At 44.4% G+C, this 12,218-nt stretch overlaps 1 protein-coding gene across 1 annotated transcript in view; it reads left to right on the top strand.

Annotated features, from left to right (window-relative positions):
• Window positions 1-1,006: 1,006 nt before the first annotated feature.
• Window positions 1,007-12,218, top strand: part of IP6K1 (inositol hexakisphosphate kinase 1) — a 51,567-nt gene continuing 40,355 nt past the window's right edge. The window contains exon 1 of the mRNA XM_081073034.1: window positions 1,007-1,205. The gene's annotated coding sequence lies outside the window, so the exon portion shown is untranslated. The remainder of the gene's footprint in view (window positions 1,206-12,218) is intronic.

The raw sequence follows: 12,218 nt of genomic DNA, 5'->3' as shown, positions 1-12,218 counted from the left end.
GCTGCAGGCGGACTTTTCCCGAGCATGTACCCTGCCCTAAGGGCTCGTTAAATCTTCATCTCTAAAGAGCCTAGCTGTTACCCTCATTTTGCAGATGGGGCAACCAAAGCGCAAAAGTCGCAGAGCTAGCGAGCCCTGACACGTGATGTGGGTGTTCACTGTGTGACTGCATCTGGGCTCCTAATCCTGAAGCCAAGCCGAGGGTTAGGTGCTCTGGGTGGGAGACCAGTCAGTCCTCCCAGGACTCATCGTTGGCCTGGGAGGCAGATCGTGGCAGTCCAGGACAAAATATGTTGTCATAGGAGCTCAAGACAAGATACTCTAGGGCGAGTAAAGAGAGTGCCTGCTGTGGGCCAGGGCTGTGCTGGGAACTGAATTCTACACCGAAGGACAAACGTGGGCAACGGGCCAGAAGCTGCTCCGGGAAGCACAGATGGCTGCACCTCGGTACTGATGAGGGGCAACGCCGGGGAAGCCGCTGGGAAGAAGGCAGTATACTCTGGAGCCAGTAGGAGGAGGTAGGAGACCCGGGGCGTCCACTTCCAGAGATGGCTTGACCTTGGCCCGGCCTCCCGCTCTGCGCCTCAGTTTCCTCACCAGTGAACCGGGATAGCAACCCCTTCCTTCCAGGGTGGGTGACAAAAAAAGCAAACAGCACACAGCAGACATTCCCCAAGTGTGCACACTTGTGTGGGAAGACGCTGCCGACTCCGCGCAGGAGTCGCGCACGCAGAGGCGCCAAGGGCGCTACGGCCTCGGAATCACCCGCAAAACCTCTGCCGCCAACAACTCCCGGAAAGGCACGCATGCGCCAATCCGTGCCGTCACAGTCACGTGCCGAAGCATTCGGCAAGGGCCGTGAGAGGCTGGCTCTGATTGACAGGTCAGTCCACCTCTCAGCGGGAAGCACTCCCGGGGCGTCCGGCAAAGGGACTGTTGATTGGGGAAAGTTTCAGCTGGAGGCGGGTTCTTTGCAGCCCTGGTTACTATGACGCCCGGCCCCCGCCCCCTCGGCTGGCCGCCATCTTGTTGTTGATCCGTACCCAGTGGGCAGCGCCGGGAGCTGGACCGAGCGGCCGCTGCGGGGCCGCTGCTGCGGGGCTCAGCCACCTGCGCTGCCTGCCAGGGGGCGGGCCGAAACCTGGAGGCCCGGGGGGCCCAGCTCCCGTAGGGAGCCGTGGGCGCCCGCTGCCCGGGCCGGGCCGGTGAGTGACAGGAGCTGGGCGGATAGACCGGCCTGGCGGCCGCGGGGCGAGCAGCAGCAGGCGCTGGGTTGGAACGGGCGCGCGTAGGGCCGGGATATCGGCAGAGCATCACTGGCTCAAGCGTCCCGACTGGCCGCCTGTGGAGCCTCCCTGATGCTGCTTCCAAGGCCGGGGGGACGGCTCGGGGTGGCGGTCTGAGAGCCCCGCGCCCGAGGGCTGGCCCGCGGGGTAGCAGGGAACCACTGGCTTCTGTGATCGGAGCGCCGAAACATGCTAGTGCCAGCCTGATGCTCTCCGGGGGCGTTGTGTTGCTCTCGGGTGAGAAATACACGTACCTCCTTAGATGTCGTTCTTGCGAGTGATTTTCAGACGGCTTGAGACTTAGGACTAGACGAAACAGCTGAAATCGGGCAGGCCGGTCTCATGGCCCTTTGATTCTGGAAGGGCGAAGGCCCTCTCGCCCGGCTCCTGCTTCTGGTGCTCCTTAGAGCTCAACCTTTGCCTCTTCCCGAAGGGCCTGGTTAAATGTCCGTGATGTCCGAATTATATTTTGGGACATAATTTCTTTGGTTCTTGACCGCCACTTTTTGGAGTTGTGGTATGATCTTTTTTGGTCTAGGAGAAAGTGAGTATTATGGTGATGACTTGGTTGATTTTACCTCCTAACGAGATAAGTTTGCCGGTGTAATGAGACACAGGAAATGTAGGAATGTGTTAGAATCAGAAAAAACGATTTTGTCGTGGTGGATAGTATGGATCTACCAAAATTAACTTTTGACAGACTAAGTGTATTTTGCCCAAGGAAAACTGACTGTACGCCCCCTTCCTGCGGGGGTGGGAGGGCTAGAGACCTGGGGCTAGGTGTGCAGAGGGTTCTGGGTGCTCCATCACACATTTTTCTTTGTGGTCCCTCTGCTTCTCTGCACAGGCACCTTGTACGTGGTTATACAAAAAGCCTGGATGACACCGCTAAGAAGTCAAGCAGCAATACTTTGTGCACTTGGGTCAGAATCTTGTCACCTTCAGAATGTTTAATTTTGAAAGAAAGCAGCTCCTTGGTCAGGAGGTCCTTTTGGAGAACAGATGCTGAAACCTGAGGAGGCTGGCGGCCTGTTGCTGGTGGCCTTACTTGTGAGAAGAGTGAAGTTGAGTAGTCCTCAGTTATTTATTTCATTGCCTTCCCTCCAGCCATTTTTTGAATCTTGAATGAATTTTGACCTTGGCGAGACCAGTCAGTTCCTCGGGCAGTTCTTGATAAGAAAGGAGGGAGGTACTAAAATATCAAGAGCTTCTCAAAATTGTCCCAAGCTAACTAGTGTGTGTGTGTCCCCATGTCCGTCCCCTCCCGCTTTACTTAAGGTTTCCTTTAGAAATTTAAGGCAGCCACAGGTTTCTTTTAAATAACCTTAAGATAGGCTCCTAGCCTATTTAGGACCTCTTTGAGATGTAGAAAGAGCCAGACTCTCCTTGGTAAGTTCTTAACACTACGTTTTGCATACAATTTTTGGGGGTCCAAGGGCCCGTTACAGTTCATCCATGGTGTAATCCTACCTTAGAACTGCTGCCCCAAGGAAATTATAGAATATCCAAGAACTTTTATTGCCTTTGTTGAATACTTTTACAACCTCGTGAATATTTATGAGCAGTAGGTGATGCTTGATTCAGCATGGTATTCACCCAAAGGTAGCTAATAGCAGTACTTCTGTGCTGCGCATTTTTAAGTGCAATTGAGTAAAAATGGTGTTAGAATAGCAGGTCCTCAGTCCGCTTAAACTTCTTTGTCTGCATGCAATTCACCTGTAAAGATGAGCATTTTTGATTCCTGCGAGCAGCAGGCTCTGGAGATCCTACACTGAAGTCGGAAATGCTTCGGGTTTATCATGGGTTGAGGTCCGAGGTCCTGATGTGGCATTCAGGGTGCTCCTGCCCGGCTGGCCTTCGCCCACTCTCCAGTGCTTACCCTAATCCCCGCTAACCAAATGGTTTACTGAACATTCCACACGTTAGTTATTTCCCTACACAAATCCTCTTGCCAGCTGAATCGAGTGGCTTTTGCCCCCTTTGAGATGCCCATTTCCTTCAGCTCCACTTCTCTTTTCTCCAGAGTCCAGCTCAGGTCCTTCCTACCTTCTTTATGAAACTCCCCAAACATTGCAGCCCCTGTGGATGCTTCACTCCCTCAGACCTGCAGTAGCATTTTTGCCCTTGTACAAAAATAAAATAGTGTTTGCTCTTTTAAAAATAATGTTTTGTTTCCTCTGGTAAGACTTAACCCCTTTCCTACAGAGACTATTTTTTTTTTTTTGTATCTTTGTGTACCTGCATATAGTAGATGAAGACTAAATGTTTATAATAATGTGCAAAATTTGAGTTGGAAACACCCTCTGATTAAGCAGGGAAATGGAGGGAATGGGCAAGTAGAAATAGGGGATTTGGTGGCAGTGGAGCTCCACCTCCAACCCTGCCTGAAGGTAGCACAAGTTGACTCTGGCGCCTGGTAGAGGCGTATCCTCAGTGCTGCAGAACTTGCGCAAAATGCAGAACTGAGGCCTGAACATGGTAATTCTGCATCTCAGAATGGACTGTCACCCACCCCCTTCCTGACTGAGATGCCAGTTTTGACTCTTGGAAAATGTGTTGGGTGAGTGTGGCACCAGGTGCTGAGATTCTTAGACCCTCTTCTTGGCTAGGGCTTGGTGTCACTGCCCCCTGGGGCTGCTGTAAATGTGTCAGTCGTACTTGCTCCTTGCTCTCCTCCCAGTGTTACCCCGAGGCTATGGGGGAACAGTGATGGGCAGAGCTGGGGAAAGACTGCGCAGTGCACCCTGTCTCCGGCTTGGGGTGAGGGAGCAGTTAGGAATTTTGTGTGTTTGTGCCAGTGGATCTGTGCTTTTGCCCTGATTTTAAATCAGATTTCATTTCTCTTCTACTATAGCAGGATTTGAGCAATGGATTCTGGAAGAGAAAACGTAAGATATCTTGGTTCTTTTATGAAAGGTGATGAGGACGCGTGTGCTGCTATGGCTTGAAGTTACGTTTATGTAGGAGGCATTACAAGTGTGTTTTGATGGGAACACAGGTTTACCTCAGTGCTGGATCCCTGTTAGTTAGGGACTTTGTTAGCTTGAGTGCTTAGAAAATCTGCTGCGGAGCTTTTCCATAAAAGTTTTATTTGTAGGTGGGAGAGTAGCTCGCTTATGCCTGTCCCTTCATTTTCCTGAAGGTGGGCAGGCTAGGGGAGCAGGTCTAGGACTGGACCCTTTTCAAGTCTAAAATTTGATGTCAGTGAAGAAGAGCACCTTGAAGTCCATAAGAATCTGGGCATGTTATGATCAAATGATAACTGATAAACAAATTGTTCTATAATCAAAGAGTCAGATAATGACAAGTGTTGGTGAGGGTGTAGAGAAATCAGACCTTGTACACAGCTAATGAGAATGTAAAATGATGCAGCCACTTTTCAAAACAGTCTGGCAGTTCTTTAAATGGTTAAGCATACAATTACCATGTGACCCAGCAATCCCACTCCCTAGTTATTTACCCAAGAAGAATTAAAAGATGTCCACACAAAAACCTGTATATGAATGTTTATAGCGGCACTATTCATAATAGCCAAAGGGGGAAACAACCTAAATCTCTAACAAATGATAATGGGTAAAATGTGGTAAATACGTAAAATGGAACATTATTTAGCAATAAAAAAGAATGACGTACTGACATATACTATAACATGGGTGAACCTGGAAAATATGCTTAAGTGAAAGATGCCAAACACGCAAGATCACGTATAATTCCATTTACATGAAATGTCTAGAATAGGCAAATTTAGAGAGACAGGAAATAGATTAGTGGTCGCTTAGGGCTTGGGGGTGTGTTAGAGACTAGGGGAATGATAACTCCATGTTTCCCTGAAAATAAGACCTAGCCGGACCATCAGCTCTAATGATGCATCTTTTGGAGCAAAAATTAGTATAAGATGCTGTCTTATTTTAATATGAGACCGGGTATAATATGTAATATAATAATATAATATAAAAGACTGGGTCTTATATAAGAGTGGATCTTGTATTAACTTTTGCTCCAAAAGACACATTAGAGCTAGGTCTTATTTTCGGGGAAAATAAGGTCCAGCTAGGTCTTATTTTCAGGGAAACACGGTAAAGAGTATGGGATTTCTTTTTGTGGAATGAATATGTTCCAAAATTGTAGTGATGGTTGCACATATTTACAAAAATACTAAAAACAGTTAAATTGTACACTTTACATGGGTGAATTGTATGATGTGTAAATCATATCTCAAAACTGTTATAAAAAACCAATATACATTACTTACATACTTTTATATACTTATATGTTTTTATATAAGTAATGTATATTCACTAGTTTAAAAAAGATAATATATGAGTAACAAGAAGAAATAAAAATAAAGGATCATCTATAATTTTACTGTTTTAGTGTATAACCAGACTTTTCCCCATGTCTTACAATTTTTATAAAAATGAGATTATGTTATACATACTGATTTGAATCTTTTTGCAATCAGCAATATATTATAGATACCTGGGTTGGTAAATGATGCATTTACATCAGGGCCCAACAACATGTTAAAGAAAGTGTCTTTAAACAGAAATATAAATAAGAGATTATATATTGTATGTACCTAGTTCTGGAAGGTTATGTACTAATTGGTTGACGAATGTATTGTCAAATGTATTGCTATGTATTAATGCTTGACCAGAGGCTCGCAGAAATTTAACTCTCTATTTCCTCAAGGAACAGTGGTTCAGCATTTGCTAACTTGGTGTTCACAGTCACTGTAGAAGACAACTACTATACTCGTAAGTAATGAGAATTGATTATATAGTCTTTGTATCTGGCTTCTTTTGCTCAAGGTGTGTTTTCAAGGTTCATCCATTTTGTTGTGTTTGTTCCTTTTTACTGCTGAGTAGTATTCTGTTTTATGGCTGTACCATTTGCTGATGGACATTTGGGTTGTTTCTAGTGTTGAGCTATTATGAATAAAGATGCAATAAATATTCTCGTATAAGTCTTTGTGTATACATACATGACGTGATCAGACAATATGGTGAATGTTTAAATTAAAAAAATTACAGTAAAAGATACATTGCTATTAATCCCCCTCAAAATACTCCCCCTCACTTCGAACACACTTATTCCATCATTTTTGCCACTTTCTAAAGCAGTTCTGGAAGTCCTCTTTCGTGAGTGTCTTTAGTTGTGCCGTCGTGGCTGCCTCGATGTCCTGAATCATTTTCACTTTGGGGAAGGGCCAGAAGTCACATGGTGCCAGATCAGTGAATAAGATGGATGAGGACACACCGTAATGTTTTTATTTGACAGAAATTGCTGTACCAGAAGCGATGTGTGACACAGAGCCTTTCCGTTGTGATCACAAAACACGGTGAATGCTACTGCCAAGCGTCATCCAACGGAAAGGCAGGGATCTTCAATACGGGAAGTAGCGCGTTGAACCTTAGTAACAGTGTGTGACAAGTTTTAACTTGTTCTATATAGTCGGGTGTTGAGAGAAGGTGTGTTTTAAAGTGTGCCGTAAATCGCCCTCCATCATGACATCCTCTGTGTCACACATCGCTTCTGGTATATGACAATTTCTGTCAAAACGTTACGGTGTGTCCTCATCCACCTTACTCACCAGATCTGGCACCGTGCGACTTCTGGCTCTTGCCCAAAGTGAAAATGATTCAGGACATCGAGGCAGCCACGACGGCACAACTAAGACACTCACGAAAGAGGACTTCCAGAACTGCTTCAGAAAGTGGCAAGAACGATGGGATAAGTGTGTTCGATGTGAGGGGGAGTATTTGGAGGGGGATTAATGGCAATTTGTATTAAACTTTATTTAAACATTCACCACATTGTTTGATCATATCTCATATGTTTTCATTTCTCTTCAACTAAATAAGAGTAGAATTGCTCTGACTCCCAGACTGCATCAGAAGGACACTGTTTCAGGAAAAGTTGAAGAGCATTCCTGTGGACTTTGGGCCCAGTTTTGTTGTTATTCTTCCCTCATAGTCCTCAGCTCCAAGTTTCATTTTCCATTTTGCCAGAGTTCCAGGTCTCCCCATACTGAATCGAGAACTAAGGGATACTTCATTGAGGTTGGAAGTTGAAATAACCAGGAACTGTTGCCAGTAGACAGACACAAGCTACTAGATTGAGGGAGTCTTGAGAGTTTACTTCCGTACTTGTCATGTTTCTAGATTTCTGTTAATTGGTACAGACCAGGAGACGTCTTGGTCACGCACAAATCCTTCCTTCCTGTCTCTGTGGAGCCTCGTCTTCGTGATTTGTGCCTTTGTAAAGTGTCCAGGCCCAGTTACCAAGGTGGGGACTGCCTCTTTAGACTGTTGGTCCTGTGGAACATATTTTGGGACTTTAAAAAGGTACTTGTGAATTAATTTTAACTTTAATTCACGTGTACCTTTTAAAACTTGGGGCTTACTTGTCTGATGATCTTCCATGTGTGTTACTGGAAAACTAACACCAACGGAGGGTCCTAGCGGGTGTTCTAGATTTTAGTTTCTGGGGACAGCAAGCAGTACTTTTGGTGACGAGGATTCGTCCCTTAAATCCCCCTCCCATTAAAAATCGTTTGCATACTTTGCCTCTTCATAGCTCTGTCTCACCATTGACTTCTTGGGCAGTGCTCAGTGACTACTGATTTCTTTGTTCTCAAGAACTTGGTTATCAGAATCCTCTTTCAAAGCCTTCCAAATCTCTTTTAAGAATGAAATTAATTCTTATAGAGCTGCTAAAATGGTATTTTCTGGATGGAAGTAAGGTGGGAATTTAAATGAATGGAAATTTCATGTGGGAATTTGTTCAAGTGAGAAAATTACTCTTTAAATAGTGCTTTTTTAGAGGGCATGTTATTAAAAATTTTGTCTCTATATTTTATTTATAGTTTACTGTATTATTTATAGTTTGTTAGGAGAAAGAACCAATATGTACTGTTCCTCTTCATTGATTGGAATCTTTATTTTCTGGTCTGCATTTCTTCTCTTGAATAACTAAGTGGACGAAAGAAGGAATTTCTTTTTTAACAGCCCTCTGAGACAAGTAGTAGTACATTCATTTTACATTTGAGGAAACTGAGAAAAACATGTTTAGACCATAAAGCCAGGAAGTATGAGTGCTCAGACAGTACCCATGAGTTGTCATGATACATAGGCTCTGCCTTCTAGTGTTAACGTAAGTACAGATTATTTTTATTTATTTATTTATTTTTAAAAGATTTTATTGGGGAAGGGGAGCAGTACTTTATTGGGGAACAGTGTGTACTTCCAGGACTTTTTTCCAAGTCAAGTTGTGCTTTCAATCTTAGTTGTGGAGGGTGCCATTCAGCTTCAAGTTGTTGTCCTTTCAGTCTTAGTTGTGGAGGGCGCAGCTCAGCTCCAGGTCCAGTTGCCGTTGCTGGTTGCAGGGGGCACAGCCCACCATCCCTTGCGGGACTTGAGGAATTGGACTGGCAACCTTGGGGTTGAGAGCGCCCTGGCCCATGTGGGAATTGAACTGGCAGCCTTCGGAGTTAGGAGCACGGAGCTCTAATCGCCCGAGCCACCGGGCTGGCCCCAGATTATTTTTTAACCCTTAAATGATTACTTTACCTTGTTAATTTTTTTCTTTTAAAATAACTCGATATATAAAACATATATAAACTGCACCAAATTTGATGATTTTTTACACAAGTGTACACCTAACAACCACCCAGATAAACAATGAGAACATTTAAATAATTTTGCTTTATAAAAATAGGGTCTTTTTTAGAGCAGTTTTAGGTTCATAACAAACGGGAATGGAAAGTACAGAGTGTTCCCATATACCCTTTGCCCCCACACATGACATAACCTTTCCCTTTATCAATATCCCAGTCCAGAGTGTGGTCCATCATTACAGTCTGTGAACCTGTGTTACACGTTATCACCCATTCCTTGGTTGTCATGAGGGTTCACTCTTGGCATTGGGGTGTGGACAAAGGTACAGTGACGTGTATGCACCATTGTAGTATCATGCAGAGTAGTTGGGCCATCCTAAAAATCCTCATCCTTCCCTCTCCCCCAACCACTGACCTTTTTACGATCTTCATAGTTTTACCTATTCCAGAATGTTGTCATACAGTTGGAATCTTAGAGTATGCAGCCTTTTCAGGCTGGCTTTTTTCACTTAGTCATACACATTTAAGTTTCCTCTGTGTCTTTGCAGGGTTTGATAGTTCATTTCTTTGTGATGCTGAATAATATTCCATTGTTTGGATGGACCATAGTTTATCCATCACTTACTGAAGGATGTCGTGGTTACTTCCAAATTTCAGCCATTATGAATGAAGCTGCTATAAACCTTCATGTAATCATTTGTGTGTTTTTTTATATATATATATATATACAAAATTGGTCTGGATGCTTGTGTTTTCCTTAGAATGAAAAGCTCTTTTTAAAGAAGAGGCATAGGGCATTTAATATTCATCATGAATTTAGACGGACTTAGGTTCTGAATTTGTTATAAAGAGCAGGTACAGCTTTTTCCTTTTTTCACTTTAGCTTTCATCTGTTTATCCTCTGTGTGCTTTAGTTTCTTCATCTTTTAAATGTAGAAAACTTTTCCTTTTCTCTTAAATAGCTTTGCACCCTGGCATGATACCTGGGAAGTTGGGCTGTGGGTAGGCAGGTAATCCTTTTACCTGGGAATGTAATCTGTGCTCTTGAGCAAGCCTGACTTTTCTGGATTGTAGCCCTTGTTAGCCTACTGGCCCCTGTGGGCTGCTGATGATGTTTGTAAAACTTCTTGATGGTAAAAATTCTTATTAAGACTCTGAGGGTGAGTGAGAAAATACTTGTAAAGTGTTATGAGTTACTTCTAGGTAAAAGCACTTAGAAGTGATAGAAACAAATCAAAACCAGCTTTCCTGTAAGGATTTGATCTTTTCAAGCATAAGACTATTTAGGGTCATACCCACTGAACAGAACAGTCAGTCTTTTAGTTCTCATACAACCTGCGATGAAAATTCTTCTTTAGAAAAAAGTTGAGCTGATTGGTTCTGCAGCTCTTCACTTGACTGATAAACCACGTAAGGCAGACGTGGGGACTGTGTATTCCCTCAGTTCCCTGCAGCCAGTCTGATTGCTGTGTCTGCTGAGGACCACATGAGTGGCTGGTACCCTGACAGCCTTGCTTTGCTTTCTTCCCATGTCGGTTATTTTGTGTCTATGTACAACTACTTTAGTTTTTCCTTTTAACAATTCAAATTTTGTCTCAACAGTTCAGTAGAGCCCCACAGAGGCATTGTGTCTGAGCTATAACATTGCCTTGGTAGGTGAAGGGCTGCCAACAGGTTTGCTCTTTTGCCAGGGTAGAGTGGGGGTGGGGGGGTGGGAGAGCATGTCTTGTCAGTTGGCTTATATGTTAGTTTTATAATGTACATAACTGCAGTTGGATTTAGATGTTGTGTTTTTTCCCCTTATTTATTGCTAAAGGAAGCATTTTTCAACTGCTCTTAGAAGAAAGTTTCCTCCTGACCATGGACATTGATGCTGGTTGGCAACACTCAGAATGTTTCCTGGGTGTTTTGAAACCCTCCAAGATGATATATTCCGACCCTTGAATACATTGGAACTGTAATGTGTAGGTTTTCAGGATGCTATGTCTTATTCAAGTGGGATAGTTTCAGGATCTTAGACAGTTTTTAGAGTGTGGAGACTTTGACAATTGTTTTTCGGTTTCTAGGCGATTACTAAAATTGCAGAGAGAATAAGTGATTTTCTTAAGAGCAAGCCTGGTTCTGAAACTCTTGGTGCCCCTACCATCCGGTCTGTCTTCCTCACACCCTGTGTGGCCTTGCTTTCCTGCCGTGGGAAAGAGACACGGAAGGAGTGCCGTCTGTAGTTCTGAGAGTTTGGGGTTCCCCCATCACTTTGTAAACTTGCTCAGTAAACTTGCTGAGCGAATGCACCTGTGGGTGTACTGCTGCGACTGCTAACCTCAGTCAGCCCTGCACGGAGTGATGCCTGCCTCTGCGACTACACTGAGAAGAGCTCTCGGAGCTCTCCTCGGAACAGGGAAAGGAAAGGGAATGCCGGTTTTCACACACTTTCCAGCTGTGGCCCCTTACCCTCACAAGTCAGCGCTTTACGACTCTGCTTGTAACACCCGTGCTGACAAACCGCCTCCCCTTAGCTCATGGAGTTGAGCAGATAAAGGGGAAGCTTGTTACTTGTTAAGTGGTTAACTTAATGGCTGGTTTTAATTTTTCAAAACTGGGAATAGTTTTATTTAGCTGTTGTAGTCTTGCCTTCTCCACACTGTGGGCAGTGCCAGTCTGAGCCCTTGACCTGCTTCAAGTTCTTCAGTGACTTCCCCGTGGGAAGTGGGTCAAGTCCCAACTCCTGAGCCTGGGAGACGAGGCCTCGCTTCATGTGCTCTGTCTTAACCGCTCTCTGGATCAGGTCCCAACTCCTGAGCCGGGGAGACGAGGCCTCGCTTCATGTGCTCTGTCTTAACCGCGCTCTAACTGCATCTCTTGACCCTCTGGTGTCAGTTTCAGGTGCCTCTCCTCCTTCTGGGCTTTTGTCTGTGCGTTTATCTTTGCTCTCGCTTTCCTCCCCTCTTCCTGTCTCGCTCCAGTTATCTTTCAGATTTCCATTTAGATGCCATACCCTCTAAGAAGCCTTTCCTGACCCCTCCCCTCTGTCCTGGTGTTTTCATAGTACTCTCCTCATCGTAACATTTACTGTACTCTTAAAATTGCTTGTTTGCCTCTCGTCTCTACCTGCTCTCCATCCTCCCTTTCAGTTTCCTGAGGACTGTTCATCTTGTTAGTACAGTATTAGTTCTGCAGGGTCTCTTTCATCGTTGGCACTCAGTATTTATTTGATTATGTATACTCTGACAAGTGAAAAGTTGTTTGCACGTTTTATTTTAATAGAGACTTTGGAGTTGCTATTTGGATCCAAACTTGAATTGATTGGGAGTATT

Source organism: Rhinolophus hipposideros (genome assembly GCF_964194185.1).
Source record: "Rhinolophus hipposideros genome assembly, chromosome: 14".
In the NCBI taxonomy this organism is placed as follows: Eukaryota; Metazoa; Chordata; class Mammalia; order Chiroptera; family Rhinolophidae; genus Rhinolophus; species Rhinolophus hipposideros.
The sequence above is the reverse complement of the archived record's forward strand: the minus strand, read 5'-3'. Positions and strand labels throughout refer to the sequence as shown.